General features: G+C 41.5%; 1 long non-coding RNA gene across 2 annotated transcripts; it reads right to left on the bottom strand.

Annotated features, from left to right (window-relative positions):
* Nucleotides 1-5,152: 5,152 nt before the first annotated feature.
* On the bottom strand, nucleotides 5,153-24,082 carry LOC134425028 (uncharacterized). 2 transcript variants are annotated; one of them, XR_010029571.1, is made up of 5 exons: nucleotides 23,991-24,082; nucleotides 13,035-13,154; nucleotides 11,939-12,095; nucleotides 10,413-10,490; nucleotides 5,153-5,574 (listed from the first exon to the last, which is right to left on the bottom strand). It is a non-coding gene; the product is annotated as an uncharacterized LOC134425028 (long non-coding RNA). The 2 variants fall into 2 exon arrangements; XR_010029570.1 differs by lacking the exon at nucleotides 5,153-5,574 and having other exon boundaries at nucleotides 7,386-10,490.
* Nucleotides 24,083-24,638: the final 556 nt, after the last annotated feature.

Here is a 24,638-nt window from a genome sequence, read left to right as displayed (position 1 = left end):
CTTGAAGCTAGCAGGCAGCTCAGATTTTGGGTGGTGTGGCTGCCAACACCATGTTCCAAGGAGCCGTGCTGGTTTCCTCACATGGTCCAGTTATTTCAAAGTTTTGACTGGAAATTCTTCTGCTCTCATGGCAGAGATGTAGAAATATGCTTTAAGGAAGATGAAATATCCTGAGGGTATCCCAGAGATGGAATGTTCACTCTGAAACCTGCTTCCCTTCAAGCCCAAGACTACAAAAATTCCTTGGCTTGTCTCTGACCAACACAAGCTTATAGGCACACCATTGCAACAGGCATCCTCCACTGAGCACCAGTTCAGGGTCTGCTTTTTCAGAAAAGATACAGAAATTAGACTGATCTTTCTACCCCCCAAAAAGCCCAGCCTGATATGTCTATGTCAATGAGTTTCCTGGATTTAAATTTTTGAGGTACCTGCTTAAAATAAGGGGGGCAAAAAAAGCCCATACTAGGGGCTTGAAACGTTACATAAACTGGATTTACTAATCATCCAGTCTGCACCCTTCCAAGCCCTGTAAAATACATGTAGGTTAACATTATTAAATCCCACTTAAAAATAGGTTGGTTTTGTTAAGTGTGGCATGATTTTTACTGGGTGTTCTGCTCTCCTGGATTCTGGACCTCGGGGAGCACATGTAGGTACACGTGTCACTGGCTGATGCAGCCACCTGGCTGCCACCCTCCATCAGGTTCCCAGCCATTCCCCCTTATTAGGAGAGAGGGTTTTTTCTTATTTTAATCTGCGCATTGCACATGCATTTAATTTTACATAAAAATGCATGCATAATTAGGCATAGCAGCGATGAAACATTCCCATTTGGAAATGTCCTGCCCAAACCCACACAATTCAGTGTCACATTTGGTACCAAGGTTTTTTAGTACATGACAGTCCATTATCCATTAGTTCTGAATCTCTTCTGTTAAATGCCTTGTTTCGGTTAGGAGCTGCACAGTAGGAAATTAAAACATGTTGATAGATTGGAAAGTTATTAAGCTTCCTTGCAGTGTTAAACAAGAATTTACAAGAATTCGCTCTCCAGATTTATCAGGGATATATTTACAGTACTTGAGTAAGTGTGAATATTACTCACTGGAGATATTTAGTCACATACTGTATCTCTCTGAAGGGAGACCATATTGCATTAAATGTCTCCACCATGTTCTGTAATTTGAAAGATAAATCCTTGAGTGCTGATTAGTCATATATTGATACAGAACATCTATTATTTTGGGTCTATAAGAAGATTTTCATCTCTGTAATATTAATTTCTTGGCTATCATCATGCTTTTTCTTAGCAACCATCTTTCATTATCATAACTCAGGCCACTCGATATTGTTAAATTTCCTCATGTACAGTGCCAGAAATGGCATTGCAGGTGGGGGAGGTAAAAAATCTTACTTAAATTAAATGGTTTGGTGTGGGCTTAAAACAAGAGCAGATATTGCTAAGGTTTTGTGTGAAGTTTTTCCAGTGACACATTTTATGGCATTAAGGAAAAAGCTCAGACTCACAGGGACTCCATTTCTACATCGGAAAAACTGGGTTGTAATGTAATTTCCCAGTGATATGGGGAGATGTTGTTTTTATTCCCAAATTATTATGTAATATATTAGTTAAAATAGGGTCCAATTGCTAAGATAAAAAATAGCATTTAGCACCTCAACTCCCACTGCATTCAAGTATCTGACTCTGCTTGGGTATCTGGTAAGGAAAAAAAAAAATAGGTGCTCTGTCTTGCATGTGTATTTCTGTCTAGTTATGAAATACAGGCAGCAATGGTGACCAGAATAAAACTTCAATTTACCGAAAGAAAAGATAAAATAATTTTGATAGTTTTGTAGGTAGTGGGAAATATCAACTATCTCTGATACACATGAGCTTTACTCAATACTCAAAGCCAAAATAGCTCTCGTAGTCCCATAGCTCAAAGTTGAAGTTAGGAGCAATTTTTAAGCATTGATTTTTGACTAACCATCAGTGTAGCACTAGATTTTTCTGTCTTTAAATCACAGCTGGGAATGGTATTCTCAAAATACTATGGTTGAGTAAGAATCGAACGGAGTTCCATGGAAAGTTACTTTTCACAATGCAATATTGTTCCTATACATTAGAGAAATATCAGTTCTCCTCGTCTGTCTTCAGCCCACTTGTCAGGAGAAAAAAATTGTCATGTTTTCAGGTTTTCTCATTTTTTTTCCCCCTTTCCATTAAAAAGCAAACAAAATCCCTGGAAAAATAAATGTCCACTAAAAAAATCCACACAGGGACCCTAATTTACTCCTCTCCAATGTAAATGTTTTGCAAGTGTTTCAGCAAAAGGTAGAATTTTTTTTTTTTTCCTGGACAACAAACACAGCCAAGGTATTTGGTGCCCTGCTAACACCTCCAAGCTGTGAGACAGAGGGGCTCAGACCCAGGATCTCATCCCTGTGCCTTCCCAACCCTCCTCTCTCTCTGCGAGGCAGCAATGATCACCACAGCACAGGCAGCTCCACATCCTTTGTGATCAGAGAAGCTGCTCTAACACCAGCAATTAATTTCTCCTATTGGGACATCAGGGCCTTCAAACAGTTCACAAGCGCGGCAAAATAGATGGCAAGACTCCAATTTTCTTCCATGAACTTTCTAGGTCAGAAATCAGGTTTTAAGGGCACAGGAGATCATACTGTCTGGCTTGCTCTATAATCCTGGAAAAGAGACCTGTCCTAGGCTGACCAGCTTGTGAATCGAGGACACTGTTTTTTCTTTAGTTGGCCCTGCAGAAAAAATAGATTTTTCTTTGAGCTAAATGCTCAGAATTCTTATGGAAATAAAAAGGTGAAAAAAGGGAATGGAAACAAAAAGGAAAGGGAAATGGAGGAGGAAGAGAAAGGGAAAGGAAAAAGAGGTGAAGGGGAAAAAAAAAGGGGAAGGAAAGGGGGGAATGAAATAATTTCTACTGTGTTAAACGCAGCTGGATATGTGCCTGCCATAATTTCACACACAAATCTTAACCTTTCCTCCCTCAGCTCGACCAGACTCCTGTAGTTCACAAAATGTTATCACAAGCGAGTTGGGCTGGCTGCACACTCCCGGCCCTGGGAGCATTCAGACCAGTATGAGACAAACCAGCTGTGCCAAATCCTGAGCTGAAGCCTTGCCGTGAGGTTCATCTGGTTTAGATCAAAGGGCTATAGGGCAACTCTCATCAGAAAGTGCTGGGAATAGGAGACCTTAAACCTTTTGATTCCCGCAGTCCCTCAACCTCCAGATAAATTAAAATATTTAATCAAAATCTAATGGCAGTGATCTTGTTTGTAGAAATGCTTTATTATCCCGTGCATTTTAACCACAATCTGGCTGGTTCCTAATGCGACCTAAAGAACCAGTCGGCATTTATTACAAATGCAAGGCAGAAAGCTTCTGGCTCAGCAATTAATCACTGACATGGAGGAATTTCTTCTCTCCAGGTGGGGAACCCATCCAAAAACTAAGAAAAATAATCGGGCTAATTAATTCTTATCTGCAAAGAGCAATTAGATAAATGACCTAAAAACAGGCCTGTCACCCCTAGTGAGGTGCTCGGCTTCTAAATAGAATAATGTCTCTTTGCCAGGCCATCTCTGCAGTGAAATGGAGATCACAGGGAGGAAGGGGAAAAGGCAGCATGTGGGGAGGGAATGGACTGATAGGGGAGTAGGTTAATTAGAGCTGAGACCAGCCATTGATATTAAAAAAAATTAAACCAAAGCTCTGCACTCGGGTAGATTTGCTATGATCCCATCACCTTCACAGCTCTGCCTTTGTGCAGCCAGAGGTGCTAAGGAGAGTGAAGCCACGTCTCCAAGCTACTTTTGAAGAGGAAATCCACTCACCAGGCTTGTCCACCACTGCATTGCATTTCACCTTGGTGAGTGGCATCCCTGACATGGCATCCTCATTAACTCTGAACTGTGTCTGCGGCATGGAACGATGGCACCAAAGTGAGATGCAAAATACTCTGCTTCAATTAGTTTGCTCCAGCATACTTCTTCTGGTTTATATAGGAAATATGCAATGCCCAAACCTTCAGGAGAGAGCCAAATTAATCTAAGCAGCAAAAGTGAAGAAGCAGTAAGAGTATTTGTACAGCAGACCTTTGCTCATCTGTGTATCCCCAACAAACTCTTGCTGTCCTTTCAGACATCTCATAGCCAGGCAAAAACCAGGAGAGTAATCAAAATATGAGAGAAAGGTCTTTGGACACATTAGGATAATATTAAGGGTTTGTTTTTGCTTTCCTGTTCACAATTAAATTCCTTGCTCAGTGGCACAAGATATCTTTTCCCTGATCCTGCTGTTCTGCTTACTTATGTCATGACACCATGCCATGTCCAATGGCAGGGGACAAAGGCACATATTGAAGGAATTGATTCAGGCTTATTTGAAGTATTTACAGAAATAAGCCTAAATGACCAGACATAAAATACTGCAGCAGTCAGATTAAAACAATCCACTGCAGTTATAGTTAATCAGGGCTTTAGCCTCCAAGGAACTGATTTGAGACTAACAAAGTGTTTTCCAGCTCCCAAACCCCATGCCAATCACGTTACTCCTGCCTTGGAGCTGTTAACAATACCAAATACAAAAGTCTGCAGATAGTTTTACTGTTTCCAATATCCAAAGCTTCTTACAGAAAAAAAGAAAGACTAAAAAAATTACCATCCTCAGGGCTACAGATGCTGGTAAGAGACCTTTGTCTCTGTCTGAAACCTTGTGTGACCAAGGTTCTTATAATTTATACAAAGCAGATGCCTGCTTAAATGCTTTACTCAAAGCTGTCATGGCCCCTACATCCAAGCAGTTCACAATAAATTACAAGGACTAATGGATTAGATTAAGATGCATGAAAACATTGTATATATTCTGAAGAATGATACTTCACCTACCAAAAAAAAAAAAAAAAAAACACACCACAAAAAAAACCCCATTGCTGTGAATGTTTGGAAAGGAAAAGAGATATATATTCCAGTTAAGTACTTTGCTGCTTGCATTGGCTGAAATGCGGCGGCACAACAAAAGCAACCATCTGTGTTTAAACACAAAGGAAGAGACAAGCAAGTCTGTGTCAGTTTAAATTTATATTTTCCCTCGATGATGCTAATGTGAGGTTTAAGGCAGAGCAGAGCCCACAGGATGCCTAAGGATGTTTCTGGAAGATGAATGCGTGTGTGGAAGATGGGCAGCTCAGGTCCAGGTGTGAGCTTCTGCAGGGCTGGGGATGTTCTGGGGAGAAGTTTTACTGCAGGAGCAGGATTCGTTCCCGAGCTTTTGTCAACTTCATAAACTTTGCCACAATTCAGAAAATAAAGATGAATAGGTTTCAGTTTGCACTTTTTGCTGCATATATTAAAATGGACAAGGCTCCAGGCATGGGCTGTTGAGGGGGGCTAATTGGAAGATTGTTCTTATAAATATCCTCTGTTCATTTTTTGTGAAGATGCAGGAAAGTTCTCAAGAACTGGAAATTCAGATGTGGCTGCAGTCCAGAGTGGATACTTGCTAATATTGCTGCATAATAGAAGAGCTGGGAGTATCTGAAAATAAAACAGGAAAAAAATGGAAAAGTAGATGGGAAATTTGAAGGCCAATTGGTGTTTACAAGAAAAGCCACTGGCATATTATCCAAACTTCAGAATAGAAGGATGGAATGATGCAAATCAACACAGATTCACTAATAATTTAATTAAATTTAGTAAAGAAAAAAAAATGTGTGAAAACATCCGAACTGCAGTTTTCCTGCCAAAGTTTATTCTCTTTTATTTCTGAGCCTGCTTTGGCTCTATCAAGAAGAGCCAAACCAAGGCTCATTCATATCTTATCTAGAGTATGTTGATTGCACCGTGTTGGTAATATTCATGCCCACAATAAAATTGGATCTACCTGGAATGGAGAAATTTGGGACAGCTGACACATCAATGTCCCCACCCCACTGCAAATGTCTGCAAGGGCTGTTTCCTCTATATGTATCCTGTACAAGGATTGAGAGTCAGGAGAAACACCTTTTTCTTTTTTTTTTTTATCTTTCAGCCAACTCACTTATGTTTAATTTATACAGAAATAGGTACAGCCTCCTTCAGCACCAGAGCATTAGGGTGTTTTTAATGAATAACTTACAAGAAACAGTCACCTGCTAACAGGTCAGCCTCCCTTTTGTGTTTCATTCTAGTTTCATTAGTAAAGAAAAAAAGGCCTTTGATTGGATTAATGGAAATAGAACCACAGGGTTTAAATTATAAAGTATCCAGTGGTTATTTCTAGTAGCTCCTACTTTCAACTGGGATCATGATTTTTATCATCTCAGGCTCAAAGCTTTTGTGTTTGACTGCCTTGGACTGCAACATGGAAAGGTTTTGCTTTAGCAGAAATCACATTTCATCTTTCTCTCTTCAGTGATGCAGCTAAACAGCCCCTGGCTTTAAGGCTATCACCCCTACTTGATCCCTGAGCTGCTGGGGTTGCTCTCGACAGAAACTCCTGAGCAGAATCCCTTTGGTTGTTTGCTTTTTTCTCCCCTCTACTCTCCTCATATCCCTGCACCACCACGTTCCAGCGAGGGGCTATTTTTATTTGTGTATTTATTTCTTTCCATTGGAACTGCAATATCTGGAGGTGGCTACAGGCAGGACACAGAGCCATATGCTGTGCCTAACTTATATAAACAGCGTCCTGGGTGACAGCCTTTCCTGGCCCATCTGCAGCTGCCAGGGAATCCATTATTTTTCTGGTCCCTGGGGACAAAAAGTTCTTGAGCATCATTACTCCTAGGCAAATGTAACTGACTCTACCATGCACCCTAATTTGCTTGCCATAATTATAGGTCGCTCACCCCCCTTTGCTATTTATAAACCTTTTTTATTTATTTTTTGTACTTATCAATAATGAATGGAGGCTAGTGAATCATGGGGCTGTAAATTTGAATATTATGAAAATGCTAATAACAAGGTATCATAGGCAGCAGCACCCAGGTCTTATCAGCTGGTCAGATGCTCTATTAAGCAGCCAGTGAGGAGTTCAAGCAAATTGGTTATGTTAATGTCCTGTAGTACTTGGGGAAGACGAGGAGTTAGCAATTAATTTTTTTTCCTTCTTCTTCCCAGGCTGCAAGCCGACAAGGCAAATTTATATTCCTCCTATTCTGTGGGACCCCAGCTCGCAAGGGGGGCAAGGTGAAAATGCAGGAGCCTACCAAGAGCTTTCTGAGATCTAATTGAACGGTGCAACTGAAAAAGCTGCTGGGAGGGCGAAGGGCTGAGCAAGGAATAAATAAAGAAATATATAAATAAGCAAGCAAGCCCCAAAACAATGGGAATGAGGCATTCTTCCCCATTCATTCAGCTGACAGTGCTTTTGCAACTTAAACCTGTTTTATTAATTATGTTTGACATTTCCTTAATTAGTTTCATTTACATCCCATCAGCCCCTACCAGACGATTGCCCCATACATCATTTCACCAGAGGACTGAGATGCCTACAGAATTACAAAAACACCCCCCTCACTGCAAACCCCAGTAACTCATCACTGTATATTTCACAGATTTTGAGAATTAATCTTTTCACCTCCTATTTCTCTTAAAAAATTATATATGGGCATTTCATTTTTTTTTAATTATTATGAATTTTTCAAAGGACTGTGATGCAGGACGGAATCTCTGGTTTCCTTCCGTACATACAATTTGCTTTGTTTCACAGTTCTTATGTATCCTGACATTGACAAAATATGGACTCTAGTGAAGGATCCAATTCCATGGACTCTGCCTTGGCTCCAGAGCCTCACTAGTAACCTCAGTGCTTTTCCCAGTTAGCTCTAGAAACTCACAATATTTTAATTTAAGGAGAGATTCTTGCTGCCCCCACAGTTGATATGCATTTTTCCATATATTGATTAATTTCCACAGAAGCCACGACAGACTTTTTGCAACTTTAGTAAGAATGAAAGGATTTTTTTGTTGTCGTTTCATGCCATTGCTCAGAGCTCCGGCGTGTTTGTCCTGCCTCTCTCTCCATCCCCTCCAGGGGCTGGTGCGTGCGCTGCCACTCTGCACACTGAGCAGCCAGACGCAGGACTGGCATTAGAGGCAGGCGTTTTAGAAGTGCACACTATTTTAAAAATCAGCTCAGCGCAGAGAACGGAGCGAGTCCACAGCTTAGCACGAGGAGCATCCAGTCTGGAAGCTGCGCAGCCAAAATCACACGGTGGAAATCCAATCTCCCGCAGGAGCAGAGACCTGCGTGCCCGACCTGGGAGCCACCTGGCAGGAGGCAGGACCTGCTGCCCGCTTGGGCTGTCAGATGTCTGGTGCAGAACGCGGCTCTGCTGTCCAGCCCTCGGCACACAGACACTGCCTGATCCCGGCTGGGCTAAAGTGACAACCTGTTTTTGCTAATCCCAGAACGTGCTACCAGGAGCTGTCATTTCAGAGTCGTCACACTCTCTGTTGATAGCGCTGGAGTTAATCATGCAGAAGGAAAAAAGCTTGTATTAAAGCAGATAATTATTCCCCAATTCCTTAATAATGCATGCGAAGGAAAGTGATTCTTATTGTCTTGGCAAACTGTGGTGCTTCAGCACATTTTTTGTTTAATATTGGTGCCCAGGTATCTTTCCTCCTTTACACCACCTTGTTCAGGGTTGTTACACTGTACAGTGTCTGAGGGGTTTCTTTGCTGTGCATTGCTATACCTTATACTCAGCCCATACTCGTGTTGTACCATTGGCACAGTGGGAGCTAATTGACATAAGTAACCAGGTTATCTTGATTGATTTGAGAAGTTCATCCAATTAAAAAGGCAGCTGAGGAGATGCTGTCCCTATCCAACCACCTACCCTTGCAAGGGCTCTCCAGATCTGTGTGTAACAGCAGCACAGGGATCTGCCAGCTCAAGCCCTCCCAATACAAATACCAGATGGACTTACAAGCCCCAATAAAAGAAATATTAATGCAACATATGGAAATATATTCACTAAAAGAAACAGACTCAAAGAAATATTGATGTGCTTGCTTTCTCAGTGGGACTCATTTGCTAGGGCAGAGCTTGCTGCAGTCTCTTAACCACATTTCTCAGCCCTTTTGGCTCTGGGGCCAGGTCACGTGAAGCCAGGCAGATATTTCTGAGCTTTCAACAGGATCCAGATGTCACAGATGCTCCCGGTGTTCTGTCCTCTCCAGCCTTCACATAGATGGCCCTAGCCTGGGTTATAACCAACTGTCTCCTCAAATTAAGTCTGCCCAAAACTTTAAGCCTTCACTTTAATAAAATTCTCTCAGCCCTCAGAGGGGAGAAGATGGGGGAATAACGTTCTCATTTCACCTCAGAGGTTATTACATCTGTGCTTTGGGAAGCAACAGACATCAGGGCTAGAGTTCCACAGTTGGACTAGACATAGAGAAAAAAATCTTGCAATTTGTTCTGAAACCAGAGAGATTTCATCCTGTTTTGGAAGCCTTCCAGATAAAAGCCATGTCTGGGACCCTCTCCAGATTTTCTGCAAAAGCACTGGCTGTTTCATTTCCAGATCATTTCAACCCTCGAGATCAAAGGGAGCCTGATTTTAAAAGCAGGAATTAAGTACTGGTGGAGAAGAAGGCAGTTTTAACTTTGCTGTAACCATACACACGATTCACAGAGGAGTTTAATCAAAAAGTTTGGGGGGTGCTGGGTTTGTTTTGTTGTTTGTTTCTTGCTTCATTCCTTCCCTTGTTCTCTCTTATCTGTGATCCAAGCATTTCCCCAAGACATTGCAAGAACATGGGTGTGAGAGGAATACGAAGCAGATTGTACAGAAAAGGCTGATAAGTCCCATTCAAAATTTGCTGGTTTTTCTTTCTGAAGAATTCAGCTCAGAAGCCGTTGAGAGGAAATTTGGAGAGATGAAGATGGAGGATGAAATACCTATCCCTGTGGGACCACAAACAGCCCTGGGTGCTGTTCTTTGGGCTCTGGCTTCATAAAGTGGTTCTTTTTGAGCGAGGTTGGCTCCTTTTTAATAATGTCCTCTTCTGTCATTGATGCTATTTCATGGCAGGTTAACCTCAAAGGGTTTAGATCATTTCCCAGCTTTCCTGTTTGGATTCCCCTATAAACACACGAACACAAACCCCAGACCCTCCAGTTCAATTATGAATAGTTAAAAACCTCCACTAAAGTAGTTTGGTAGATTTATCAGATGCTGCTGGGGCTTCAGATTTATCTCAAATAGCATCAAATGACCAAAAAAGAAAAAAAAAATCAAAATATTTTTCTGTCACATGCTGTCATACATTGTCAGGGAACCTTGTGCTGTAGCTGCAGTGAAGTTGAATCTGATTAAAAGATCAGCAAACAAGGCAGGTTGAGGGGAATTTGATCTCATCATTGCTATGCCTGGAAATACCTGTCATCTTCTAGGTTGTCCTGCGCTGTGACACTCTTTCTTATCCAGTTTGCCAATGGACATTCATGGTGACATTCTCTGCAAGCAAAAAGGGGAAAAGAAAAAAGAATAAGAGGCATTTGAACCATACCAATTTTATTTTCAAGTTCTGTATTTTTATTCCTCTGAGATCAAGTCTAAACATAAATACCAATTATCAGAGCTACAGACAAATGAATAATTTGTTGTAAAACAATCCTGATTTATTCAAATGAGTGTAGAGGTGAAATTAGAGCTACGCAGGATATTATGTTAAAAAGCACACGCATACAAAAAGAAAACAAAATGTCTAATTTTAACATAGTGTTGTTATCTGTGATTAATGATTTCCGTGGGTGTATAACTCTTATGCAAAAATGCCATGTAATCATGTACATATTTGATTAAATGGCTTAATTTGTGTTCATTTAAAAAAAAATAAAATAAAGCCAAATAAGCTAGATAATGAGTGGGCGTGTTGTAGGAAAAGCAGATGGGATTTGAGGCACTAGCTGTGTTCAAAGGAAGCCACCAATTTCACTTCAAGAATATTTGCGTATGAAAGCTGATATTTTCTAGAAACATTCATGAGTAGAACACAGAGGGAAATTTTGCCAAATTCTGCTGTTTTTAATGAAGGCATGTGGGGGGGAAAAAATAAAGTTCAGCTGAGCCCAGTTAAATTCCCACTCCGCAGGAAGAGCATCTTTATTTATTTATTTTTCTCTATTTACTGGGAATGTTTTCTTTCTCTGAGTCAATTATACCTACAGCATCCTTTTGTTTACTTCTGAGCCTCTGACAACAACCTCCCCTTTCTTTGCCTTCACCTGTGGAATTAAATACTTACTTTTCATCACACAATAAAAATGACACCTCCCCAGACTGGAAATAATGGGATCCTTTGGTGGTAAAGCTGTGTAAATCACAGTGTCAAATGAATGGACAAAGCTTTAATGGGGCTAATAAACACGTCCCTCTGTATTGAGCAAGGGGACTTTTTATGAAAATGATCAAATAAAGTAATAAAAAAGAAGGGGCTTCCCCTCTGGGTTTATGAGCTCTCTTGTTACACATCATGTATGACACACTGACTGGCAGAATATATGATGGACTGTCATACATTGCAGAATGACTTCAATTAGGATGATAAGATGACAAGTTCCCATAGTTCATATCTGGGTTGGCTGTGGGTTTTTTTTTTTCAGCAGGGCTCTCACTTTGACCTCTTTCTTTCTAATGTTTGATATGAAATTTAAAGGGCTGGCTGAGGTCGTAGGAGACAAAATATGACTTATGTCAGGAGAGGGAGAGGAAGGCCACTTGTTTCTTTGTTTTCTCTTATATCCATGGGTAGGATCCTGTAATTCAGCCTCTGACTCACTATTGAAAATAATTAATGCCAACAGTTCAACCCACACTCACAACTCCAGAATTATAAACCAACACATACAGCCTGCCACTCAAAACTGACTGCAAAAATCACAGCAAACCCTCCAAAAACCTACCAACAAATCTGGAGGTACATCAGACAAGGTGACACACGATCCAGCATCCATGAGTGTCATTTATTTGCTTTATACTGACCAGTCCTGAATGTTGAATCACAAGGAAATGCCTGTATTTTTGCAGGGTAGAGACTGACTTTGGGCCCATAAAGACACACTGGAAGAAAGAAAAGGCTGAGATAATTTGCATTTCTGAGATTTTCCAGCTAAAACCTTGGTTTGAATCTCTCTATTTGGCTGATACAGGTAGGAAACTTGAAAACGGAGTTGTGCCCGAGATGGATGGTGAGGCAGTGCTGTCAGCACTTTGAATCTTAGGGAAGAAAAAAAAGGCATAAATTAGAAAGTACTTAAAATTTACGGATGGTTTTGACGGTCTGAAAAATTTCACATGTTAAAAAACAACCCCCCAAAACAGCCAGTGTACAAGCCCTTCTTTGAGGGCTGTTTTGGAGTTCTTTAAAGGGCTATGTTCCGACAGTCATCAAGAGCAAATATTGCTCTTGTAAGACCTACACATAATACTACTGGGTCAGGCTCAATCTCAGGCTGCTTCTTCTGCGGCAGCCATAAAACAGACAGAGTGAAGATGGAAAGCTATTCATCCTCAGCAGGGCTAAGCAGGCTCCCTGATATTGCTGATCCTGAGGAGCATCATGTGCCTGACCCCAGGGATGCTCCCTGGCTGGACCAGCATCTCCTCACCCACTCAGGCTCTGACCCTGGCATTTTACATGGTTGCATGGTTTGAAGCAGCCCACCAACCTGGAAAAGGAAAATGCTTTCCAATGGAAGATCACATATTTTCCAGGTGGCCTATTCTGCGGATTCAGCGTTATTGCAGAGGATTTGCCTTTAAGTCAAAAAATTGCTTGTGTACGAGTCTCAAAAGCAAATCAGCAAGTGGAAGGAGTGGGATAATGGAGGCACTTATCTCTGCACAAAGGCACAAGTTTGATTTGCATAGATCCTGGCAGGAGTGATTCTGACTTTGAAGAATGGCACATGTCATGGTACGGCCACGGCAAAGATTGTAACTCAAACACACTGGGAAAAGAAAAGCCTCACTGGGTAGAAACTGAATAGCAAAACTCACTTCACTTCTCCTTAGCTCTGAAAAGCCACAAATATCAGGAGGTTCAAGGAAGAATTTCCTGGGCATCTCCTCCTTGGGGTAAATCGAGGTCTAAATCTAGACTAATGTGCCCAGAAGCTCCTGTTGAAGGAAAAAAAGAGAAAGAGAAAAGAAAAGAATAAATGGGGAAAATTCAGCTGAGTTTAATCTGAAGAGTGTATCCATCACCAAAAATGATACAAATCAGCTATTACTGGATCATGCAAAGGCAACTCCACTACCTGTGATCCTTCCTTCGCTTTCTAAACCTCTTTTCAGCCCAGCCTAATGAATTGTCAGAACTGTCAGACAGCTCCAAGGAATGACAAATGTCTATGATTTGCTGCTGCTACTTTGCTGAAAACACCTGATGTATATAGTCCTGAAATCCTCTGTTTTGTATTAAAGGCAAGTGTAAGCTGAAGGAATTGGTGTACATGTGGAGTTATTTTCTTTCCTTTTACATAAATGTAGCTTAACAAAAAGAATATGATAAAAGAAAGTTCAGGTTGAGCGTTAAACTACTCCTAAATCAGTAGGAAATGTCAAAAAATAAGGCAGAAAATATAGCCTCAACCATGGCCCATTTTGAACATGTTACAATCCCATATTTAATTATATTATTTAATATTGTATATAATAGCTCTCTATGACCTGATATAAAACTTGCAATCATATATCTCGATACTTGCATGATGCTTTCTTAATCAGAATTATAGATAATGCAGCACAAAGAAATCTAACTCCACAAAGAAATTGTTTGACACACAATAAGATCAGTCAAATAATTAATCTGACAAATATCAGAGTTTGAGTTAAACAGGCTCCAAACATTTATTAACTTGCAGCCAGATTCTGTGAACATTTGTCATTGACTTAAATGGGTCTAAGATTTCACTTCTTGACGAGTGACAGGCCCTGATGGGTATTTAGTCATTTCTGCTATACCAGATTGGCACTGTACTTAATACATTTGCTAATTCTGTCATAGAACTTACTCTCTATAACATTCCCCTGCATCTTCCCTAAAGAAACTCTTGTGAATCTGTCCCTTCAATAACACACACAGAAAAAACATAGTTTTGAAAAACAGACAGTACAAGTCTTGCCTAATTAGTCACTTGTCCAGCACTGTAATGCATCTAGAAAAAATTCCAATTGACTGGGAGAATAATTTTTGCTGCTTCAGTGCTTGCTGGATGATATTTTCACAACAATCACTTTGTTTCTATGACTTTACAGGAAAAAGAGAGAGACATAACCATGGCATTATCCTTGAAGGTAGCAGACACAGAGGCTGATCTGAGTAAGGTTGGGAGTGTCACAAATTGTGTTTCTCAGCTGAAAGATTGGAGACAAAACACTGAGGTTGTAGAAAGCTGAGCCAACTGTGCAGGAACCAAGTGGAGCTGATCCTTCCTCTCACTGTCACAACAGGTTTACTGTCACAGACTGAGCTGCCTGGGAATAGAGTTCAGACTCAAAACTCTGCTAAAAGCAGGAACCTGGATCAGAACCATGAGGACATTTTGTCATATTTCTTGTAGACCACTTCATTTCCACACTGGAAAGAAAAAAATAATACCATTTGTAGATCAAAAGGTAATGCCAACCACCCCACCTGCAATTGCGGACAGTGAACTCCAGGAGTGGTAGAGCCAAGGGTGGTGCTTCAAAGATGGAAAATAAGGTTGAGCTGGGTCTTGATGTTTTATCAACTTCATTAATGCTTCAGGCTCTCTGCAAGTCAAGAGCATCCTCAAGTCTTATTTCCCAATGAATCAGGCCAAGTCCAAAAAGAATATACTTGCCCAGCCCTTGCGATTCTAATTAAAGGGAGGGTTGGGAGAAAAAAAAAACTGACAAAAAAAGCCTGCAAAATTTAAATTGATTAATTGACTCACATGAAAGGCTGTAGAATGGAAGGCCCCTGTGCTGTGTGTCTTATAATAAAGCTCCCCTGGCACACACTTGCACAGCTGCTACCTTGGTGTGGGATGTCTGCAGATGATACAACATTGCCATCTCTCTGGATATCATCCCAATGAACACATTCCTCCTCAAAACACTCATGTGAGCCACTCATGTGAGCCAGACAGGGAACTGAGGCACAGAGAATGCAGATAAAGCCCTCCAAGGCATCAAGCTTGCTGGCACCTATTGAAGTCCAGAGCAATCAAGCCTCTAAATGGGGGTCAAACACTGGAGGATTTCATCTAGGACACTTTGCCCTCTGTGGTCAGTTCCAATTAATCAGGGCAAGGAAAACAGGTCCCCACATATTAAGTGGCTGTCTAAACACTGGCATCCTGCCTCCTGTCCCTTATGAGCAGGCGTGGGCTTGGGCCAAGCCTGCCTGAGTGAAGGTATTGGGTTGTCATCCCCTTTTCTGTCATGTCAAAGCACGGTGATGGGACTGTGTGAGGATCTCCCAGGGCATCAGCGCTGCTGGATAACAAAGGGGAGCTGCTGCTTTCTCAGCAATCAGAGCTGAGCTCCCAAAAGCAGCCTCAGCAAAGGGCAGGAGGAAGCTCTGAAGCGCTGCTGGTCCCATGGATGCGCTGCAAATGAAGATGTGTATACCCAAGCAGGAGGAATAATGAGAAATGTATGCCGAGGAGATTACTGGGTTTCTCTGTTAGATTAACTCTGTTTTGACAGTGGTTGGGTTTGGGAAATCCTCTATGATTTAAGAATAAGAATTCTTCTCTAAGTGGCCTAAAACTCACTGCTATATCATCACTTGCTGTTGTCAAATAAATAATCATGCGAAATCAGCTGCAGAGAAAAGTCTGCTGTGGAAGAGAGTTCATGCATGACATATGATATATCTTTTCACAGGGACAGATACATCTTTCTTACAGCCAGCATGCAGCTTCCTTCACTGCACCTTCCCTCCTATCCAAATCACCTCAAATAAATGTGAGTTCTGCTGTGTTCACAGTAATTCCTTCATTTTTAAACACATAATGGAAATGTATAACTAGTCCTCATAAAAATTTATATCTCAATTCGTCCCTTTAATTTATAACAGGCCCTCCAGGCAGTTATTATTCAAACATTAATAAAATGCCTATGGATCACCAAAAGCATCAATTTTCAGATCCACCTCCACTCCTATTTGTACATATATAAAGCCAGATTAGAGTTAATGCCACTTCTGTGTCTAACAACAATTACGCCTTTAATAAGATAGGAACAAATGATATATTATCTTAATCATGTTAGGAATTTGAGTTCTTTCCATGAAACAAAGTTGAATTTTTTATGCCCTTTGTGACAATTGTTACTTAACAGCCTATGTGTTTGGATATTGCAGTTTATGCAAATGTTCATGTTCTATAAATTTTAGATTTATCTCCATTTATCATTCCACATGTTCTCATATACAGACATTATGGTTTAGCGTCTGACTCTGCACACAGTCTAAAATATGATTAGGATACCTTTCACTTATTTATAACATGGAAAAAAGGATGGGGGGGGGTGATAGCTGTTGTAGAGGCAAGATCCTCCACTTCCATAAAACCATGCACTGTGCAGAGCTGCAAAAGCCATCTTGGAATTTGGTCTTTCATATACTGACAGCTGAATTTCAAAGGATTGAGGTTTATAGGGGAACTCTTCATTCTGTGCTCTAAAATCAGTCACGAGTTCATTGTATATCACACTTTAACAACTCTTACTCAGGAGAGTAATTATGGCTAATATGAGCTCTCCCATAGAGAGACAAGGAGACAACTTGCATTCACAACTGTTTTTGGATTGAAGCCATTTTAGAGGATCATTAGGATCATAAAGATTCGTAGGAAAGAAAACCCTGGTATTTTTCATTTTTCTGCTGGGAGATTTAAAGCCCCTTGAATCTGGAGAGGAAAGCAAGAAAAGTACATCCTAGAGCATAGGATAGCATAGGATAGCATAGGATTCAACTATGGTTGGATTGACCTCAGAGAAACAACAGCAAATTATATAATCTGAGAAGCTGGGCCTTTGCATAGCCATGAAAAAAAAATAAAGAAAATACAAAAAAAAAGACCTTTCCCAAAAACCTGAGTGCACTCCAACCTGAGGTCTAAAGCAGGTTGAATTTACTCTTAGACTTCATCCACAGGAGCTCACAGTGACGTTTCAAGTGGGTGCTGAGCTGAGGAGGAATTATCAGGATTGGAGCCATTGTTGTAATTTCTTTACACCAACACAGTGAACGGGCAGGAATTCAGCTGAACCATCTCACCTTCATGATGGAACCTGTGTTGCACCCAGGCATCAGCTGAACAGGAAATCTGCCTCCTTCAGAGAGCTGGCAGCATTATCTGGAGGGTTTTATTGCCATGTCTCCCACCCCTGCCAGAGGGAAGTTCCCTGTTGCTCACTGAGGTGTCACTGCATTTCCCAGGCACTGTAGAAAAAGCTGATGGAGACCCAGGGAGGGACCAAATCTAAAGTGAACCCCATTAAGACAGGAGCTGCCTTCCTGTATGTTTCATTATTAATACTGAGTTCAATTACTCTGATTTCTTCTGTTGATGAATTAGTAGCACCAGAATCAAGTCCCTGGCTGATACCCATTTGTCTTTGCTTATAAGTGCTAATGTGATCCTGTTCCTTTAAAATCAAACTCCTGCTTCAGTCACTTTACATCTTTGCAACACTAACTGTCTTTTCACTAATTGGTTCTGTGTAAATGAAACAAGCTGAAAAACACTGTGGCACCAATAAATATTAATAAGTTATTGTTTGTTTTCTTTACCTTGCTTATGAATTCATACAAAGACAGTGCTAAGACATTAACTCCAGTCTATTAATTGCCACCTGATAATTGCCACCTGATACTTTTCTCCTGGATAATTAGGTACCCATTAGTTCTAATCAAGTAGTTACTTAATTATTGCAGTAATTAGTCTAATGGACTAGCAAATTGAAGCTTTATCACTTTTGGATACTTAATGTTCCTGACAGAGCGCTTCACAAGTGTCAGGGTTCCTGATTCAGCAACCTGCCATTGATGAACCCCCTACTGCCATCTCCACCCACCCACGCTGCTCCCCGGACACACACAGCACAACTTGGGTGTGTGAAGCCAGAGGAAACAGAAATTTGAGCCCCTGTTCCTTCTGGTTCCCCTTTCCCACCCCTGCCTATGCCTCCCCTCCTGTGCTCTTGCTGCTCAGCTTATTCCACGCCAGAAGAACTTTGTTGGGAAATTAAATAACATCTTGGCATGGAGATCACATGCATTAGGCTGCACAGCAGCGTGAGTCAAAGGAAGGAGCTAATGTTGGCAGGTGTGGGAAGAAAAAAGCAACTGTGAGGGGAGAAATAATAAGGAGTGTTCATGAATACTCATATACAGCCCTGCTTGGAAAGGGAAAGGAAGGGGAGCAAAGCAGACTGGTGGTAAATGAAGGCATGGCTCTGAGGTCTGGGACTGGTAATAGGTCTCTCCTTCATCTCCAAATTGGAGGTGCAAATCTAACAGAGGTTTTTAGTGAACAGACAAATATAGAAAGTCTTTTTTGTTCTGCCTGTGGCCTCTGTATCCCAGAGTTGGTGGACAAGAGGCCATTTCTCTGCCCCATAGTTTTATAGCTAATATCACACTTAATTCTAACTAGGCTCTCAATCCCACAGTTCTACAACATTCCACTGAGAAATGTCATCCTCACCCCTGTACTCCGTGTCCTCATCCAAGCATCGTCTTGTGCACTGTGCTTGCTTTTGAATGCTGTGTTTGAGATGGGTATAACATGCACAGACATTTAGAAGCATTAAATGTGAATTTATCTCTCCCACTGATCATCTGATGCAGATTCTCTCATGTTTCTTCATGTCAGATTTGTATCAGAATTGATCATCAAACCCTTTGGCAAGTGTCATCTGCCCCAGACGCTGCAACGTGTAACATATAAGCATTCATTGTACTGGGAAGGGGAAAAAAAGATTGATCCTGACCAGAAATAAAGAGGCTAATTCCATTCAATAAAAGCTTGACAACTTGCTAATGATTAAACTACTTCACATATGTGGTAAGATTATGTATTCTGAAATAGATGTATTTATCTGTCTTGATCAGATAGCTCCTGTTTCCATTGCTGCTAACAGTGGAGCACAGTCTCAGATATTACCCAGAGAAACAGGCTCTGGAATATGTCCTGGGTGGGTCCTGCTGGGTTTCCAAGCAGCCAGGTTCATGGGTTTGCTTTTTATGGATGGCAAGGTACAGGCTGGTGGCATTGAGGAGAAATTAGTGGTGTTCACCTGGGTTTTGACCTACTATGGAACTGGAACAAGGGCAAGTTGTGGGTCAGATGTCTCTCATGTGTCAAAAGCTGTGTAATTTATAATTTAGGTTACCACACAGAGACCAGATTCCCCTAGTCTACCATTCAATCCACACTCATAGACCAAATTAAACCCTACAACCTAGAATCCTCACAAAATATGGAACTTATTTTACTTGTTGACCTATCCTCAGTATGTTCATGTTATCAGAGCTGACAAGCCGACAGTTTTCAGGGAAAACAAGTAATTTAGTAACTTCATCTCTCCTAACTCTTCTCACTGCATGAAAAGCAGTGTCCTTTTACAGTTGCTTTGCATTCTCACCCAAAATATGATAGACAATGACAGAGAGGTCACTGGCTCCTGAGTTTTCTGCCACAGCTCCACACGCATCCATCACAACCAGCTGGGGATGTCATTTCCTCTGAAGTTACTCCTGAGGTAACAGTCAATAAAAACTCATGCTGCTACTGGAAAATCCTGCCACAAAACTGCTTAAACACCTGTGTGGGGCCACTGAGCAATAACAATCCCATGCACTGAAAGCAAAATTAAGCAAAGCATATTTGGCCCATTAAGAAAACATATTGCTTGAAATTACAGCGCCCCAGGATGCTCAGATCTTGCTTGTGGTGCTGCTCCAGAGGAGAGGGCTCCCAGCTCTGTTCAGCAAGGGACATTTACTGACCTGATTTCAGGGGCTGAGAACACTGTCTCTGTCAAGGAAATCTGGCAGAGAAGTTTTTGATGGTGAGAAACAGCATCATCCTTGTCCATCAATAAGTTGTAACTGATGCTAAAAAATAAGCAAAGCCACCTGAGGAAGGCAGAAAACTTTGGAAAATCAGTGATGCTGGATCCATCTGGGCTCCTGAGTACTGCAGGCCCCCAAGACCATACACATGTAACTGAGAGCAGGGAAACACTGACAACCTCATCTGATTTCCCCAAATTACTTGGACTTCTTTGTCCCACTGAAAACAACCTTGGTGCAGAGCATCTCCTCTATGGGTGCTCCCCAACGCATGAGCTGGCACTCAGGGGACAAAGGGACATCAGGCTGGGGGAGCCATCACAAGGGTCTCACCCAAACTGTGCCAGCTCTGAGGCTGAACAGAGACTGCCTGTCTCCAGCACTATTGATCCTGCAGAAGCAGTAAATTCATTTTTAAGGATGCTGAGAGACAGCGAGCAAACCGTACGTGACAGATGTTACTCACGTTGCTTAATGCACTACTCGGAGGTGTTCAGATGCTCTCGTGATGAGGGTGCAAATAAAATCAAGGCAGAGTAGAGTGAAACAGGCTAAGAAGAGTTTTAGTTTTGGGAAGCTGAAAACAGGGGAGTTTTAGCTTGAGGAGGAGTAAATTTAATAGTATTTTTCCCTCTGGATCTGACATCATAGATTTTCCCTCTGGATCTGACTTTGAAGCAGACTTTTAGAATTCTTTAGAAATTACACCGTAACCAGCAAATTGGAAGACAAACCAAGAATACCTTTTATGTTTAAAATACCAGGAAAAACAGTCCAGTGGCTATTGAGAGAGATGCAGAACACATCAAGGCCAAATTGTTCAGAATTCTTACAAAAGAGGAAAAAAACCCAAAAATAATAAAGCAAGATCTTTCGTACCCTTTCCCCACTTCTCTTTGTGCTGTTTCCAGCACTTCAGTTCACAGTCTCAGTTGCAATCAATTTCAGCTTGTAACAATTCAGCAGTTTAAGATCTCCATAACAGTTTAGACCACTGCTGTTCAATGGGCTGCACTGCTTTTGGAAAAGCCTGAGTTGTGCTGAGGAGGAGAGTAAGTGCAAAAGGAAGGAAGAATCAGGGAGGCAAGCTACTTCCAATTTGTCTATCCAGAATCTAAGATATTTTTATGGAGTGTGGGTTATTATTGGAAAGACCTCGGTCTTCACCTCTTTGAGAAGCTCTCTGAGTGCTTCCTTTATGAGTTTTGTCATTTTCTTGCTTGGAACACATGGAACAAATGCCAGCCCACAGGATACAGGGGACAAGGCAAGATCAAAGAGAACCATTCAGGTTTCTGCCACTGAATGAAGCAGGGCTGTTTGCCTGGCTGGGAAAGGCAGCAGCAAATATCTACAGGGTGACCACCGAGTGTTTCCTCATGAGAACCTCTGGTGAACACCAAATGCAAAACACCTTTCACAAAGGTGGTGGGGATTTTGCTTTAGAGAGGCCTCTTGAAATGTTAGTGAGGGGTAATTAAGTCATGAGCAGTCTGGCCCTTGCTCCCTTCTCATGGCCACTGGGAAGAGTTTGGCACCCAAGCAATTCAGTGGCAAAACAACACTCAAGAAGCCGTAGCTGCAAGCAGCACCCGAGGAAAGCAGAGTGATTAATTACTTTGGAAAGACACCCCAAGCCATAATTTCATCCAAGCCATAATTTCAGCCTCCTGGCCATAACCAGGCAGAGAGCAGGGAGCAGCAGCATGAGCAGCAAGGATACAAAAAAGCACAAAAAGCATCCTAATCTGAACCAGCCCCCCAAAAACAGTCTGGGGGTATTGGATGGCCACTCACTTTCCCATTTAGAGCAGAAGGTTTCCTGCTTTCCTGCTCACCCTGCTCTCCTCATTTACATCATCCTGGTGTAGAATTTAGATGGTCTGAGGGTAAAGACAGGACTGATCACTCTGAAATTGGGCTGTATGGGTGGCTGGACCCCTGGATTTGGGGTTCTCTGCTTTCTGTTGTGTTTTTTGGAGGTTTTTTACAGGTTGTTCTCAGCTGCCTGTCAGACGGGGCCATGATGAAACCCAACATCTTGCAGAGACATAAAATGGAAAACAGGCAACTCATCAGAAAAGTAGCAGCTGTTTTACACCATCACTAAACAGAATGATCATACACTAAAAACTAGATTTAGCAGTTTAAAAGAGCTACTAACGCAAAATTAGCTGGAGACAACAGCGTGGTTTTGTAACTGACAGTGCTTCACTCCAACGCCCTAATTCATGCAAAAACAACTTAGGAAACATTAAACGGCTGATGCTGTTGGAAAGGGGAAGAGCATCCACTTTCAATGGCTGCTTAGGAAGAACATGCAGATTTATTGCATCATCTTTTTTCCTTTTACAAATTTTAAATAAGAATTGTGTCAAAACTGCCACCTCTTAAATAACAACGACGCTATAGTCCTCCTGACAGAGGGAGATACCAGCTTTTATTGGCAAGTCATTTGTATTTATGGCAGGCTGAAAGCCAGTAAAAAGGTTGTGCAGAACTTTAACTGTGAATGAGATGGAATAAGAAGGCCTTGAGCACTTTGGATCATCAAATACTTCAATAACTGGATATGGCTGTTCATACAACCATAAATTCATACACATAGAGAGGATATAAAGACACAATTGCCATATGAATGGAGTTTCTGTTGCCTTCTGGAAGCTCATATGTGTCTGTGATCTGTTCTAGATACAGGTGCCACACAGTCTTTCCTTTGGCCCAGCTGTGTTTCCCATTGAGGATGAAAATTTCCCTGTGTTGTAGAAATATCCTGCCCATAACCAACACATCTTATAAGAATTAGAAATCTGCCTGGCAAGAGATTCAGCTGATCACTCCACTACCAAAGGATATGTGGCTTGGCTGGAGGTCTGTCATCTTGTAACAGTGAAGGGGTGAGTCCTGATTGCTCGGGACTAAATTTAATTTGTCCTTACAATTACTAAGATAAGAACTTGGTTTATTTTCCCATGGGGTATCTGCCCTGCTCTGGCTGAGGTGCTTCCATATCTCCCATATTGTCAAGTCCCTTCATCTGTGTGATCTGACCCTGCCTGTCTTAGGGGATTCTCCCGTCAAGTGCCATCAAAATCCTGCCTGAGGGAAGAATTCAGGGCTGGATATAGAGGGGAAAAGGGAATAAACTTTTAGGCTGAGGTCTGGCTATTTGTTCTGTGCAGACAAGTTGTGGCCCTGAAGAAGTCTTTTGTTTCCTAAAAAATTGTGAGGGTGGGAGCATAAAAAGTGCCCTGTACTTCAAGGGTATTTTTATTTAGATGCTACTCTTCAAAAGACTATATATAGCAGTAAGAGTCTAGCTGCAATCTAAAGTTTGAAAAGTTGCAGACTCTTGCAGACAGTCTGATGGATCTAAATTTTTCAGCTAAACAGCATCTATGCTCTTGACCTGAGACCTAGATTTCACATTTCAGGAATTAAATGAGCATCATTTTCTAAAAGACATTAGACCAAGGCTGGGCTATCCAAAGGATGGCTTCACGATTTAGATGAAGATGTTGTCATGTCAAGGAGACTTAAAGCCTGACATATCTTTTTTCTATTGAAAAGCCAGACCTAGTTTGTTACACCACATTGTAGCTTCTTATATGCAGGGGACAAAGGAAAAGTGGAGGCTGTTCTGGGTTTAGCATCTCTTGGAGGATTCTCTGCAGTAACAGGGCATAAGGCCCTGATGATCTGCCCTTGCCTTATATTACCCTGCTCAAAATTTATCCTCAGACTGTGCCAAAACCCTGACAAAACATAAAGGAAATATTTGTGACCTCTGCCAAGCTGTGAATCTTCTGTGTCTGAGATACCTCAGATGCTTTGATTAGACTGAAGGAGTTGAGCCTGAAAAAGGGGGAGTGGGAAATGAAAGGAAAGCTATTCCTTACCTGCTGCTGCAGAATTCAGGTGTGTGTCTGAGTACTCATCCTCCTTCCATGCAGAAATCCTGTTTTTCTCAGGAAGGTGTTGAACACAGAACCTGTTTGGAAAAAAAAAAAAAAAAAAAAAAAAAAAGATTAAAATAGAAAGTAAATTTTGATGCAGGAAAATAAAGGAGATCTTTCTCCCTTGAAAAGGCTGTATTCAGCCTCAAGGAATTGGAGCCCACACTATTCTTTGGCTGCAAACAGAAAAACTCAGCTTGTGGCTCACAGGTACATCCCAAGGCGGGATCTTCTGGAACCTGGGCAGCCCCTAAATCCACCCAAAAATGCAAAATACGCCCCTGCTGCAGCCCTGGGGGGATGGAGACAGAACCTCTGGCGAGCAAGGCACAGAGCCAGAGGAGAGATTGACTGATCTTGTTTCAGATCAGATGGATGGCTCTAAGTGACCTGTAAAGACACTCCCTGAGCCCTGAGCCACAGCATTAAGAGCCAAGACACCACGAGCACGCCTGAAGTAGTTATTCGTGACTGAAGTAGCACTTGTCAACTGCAACTTCAGTTTCAAGTAATAGTTTAACAGCATCAACTAGGAGAAAGGTTATATCTCAGTGTGTCTGGTGTGCTGCTGACACTTAAAGGAAGTAATTG

The sequence above is a fragment of the Melospiza melodia genome, chromosome 15 (assembly GCF_035770615.1).
Source record: "Melospiza melodia melodia isolate bMelMel2 chromosome 15, bMelMel2.pri, whole genome shotgun sequence".
NCBI lineage: Eukaryota > Metazoa > Chordata > Aves > Passeriformes > Passerellidae > Melospiza > Melospiza melodia.
This window is presented reverse-complemented; position numbering and strand designations above follow the sequence as displayed.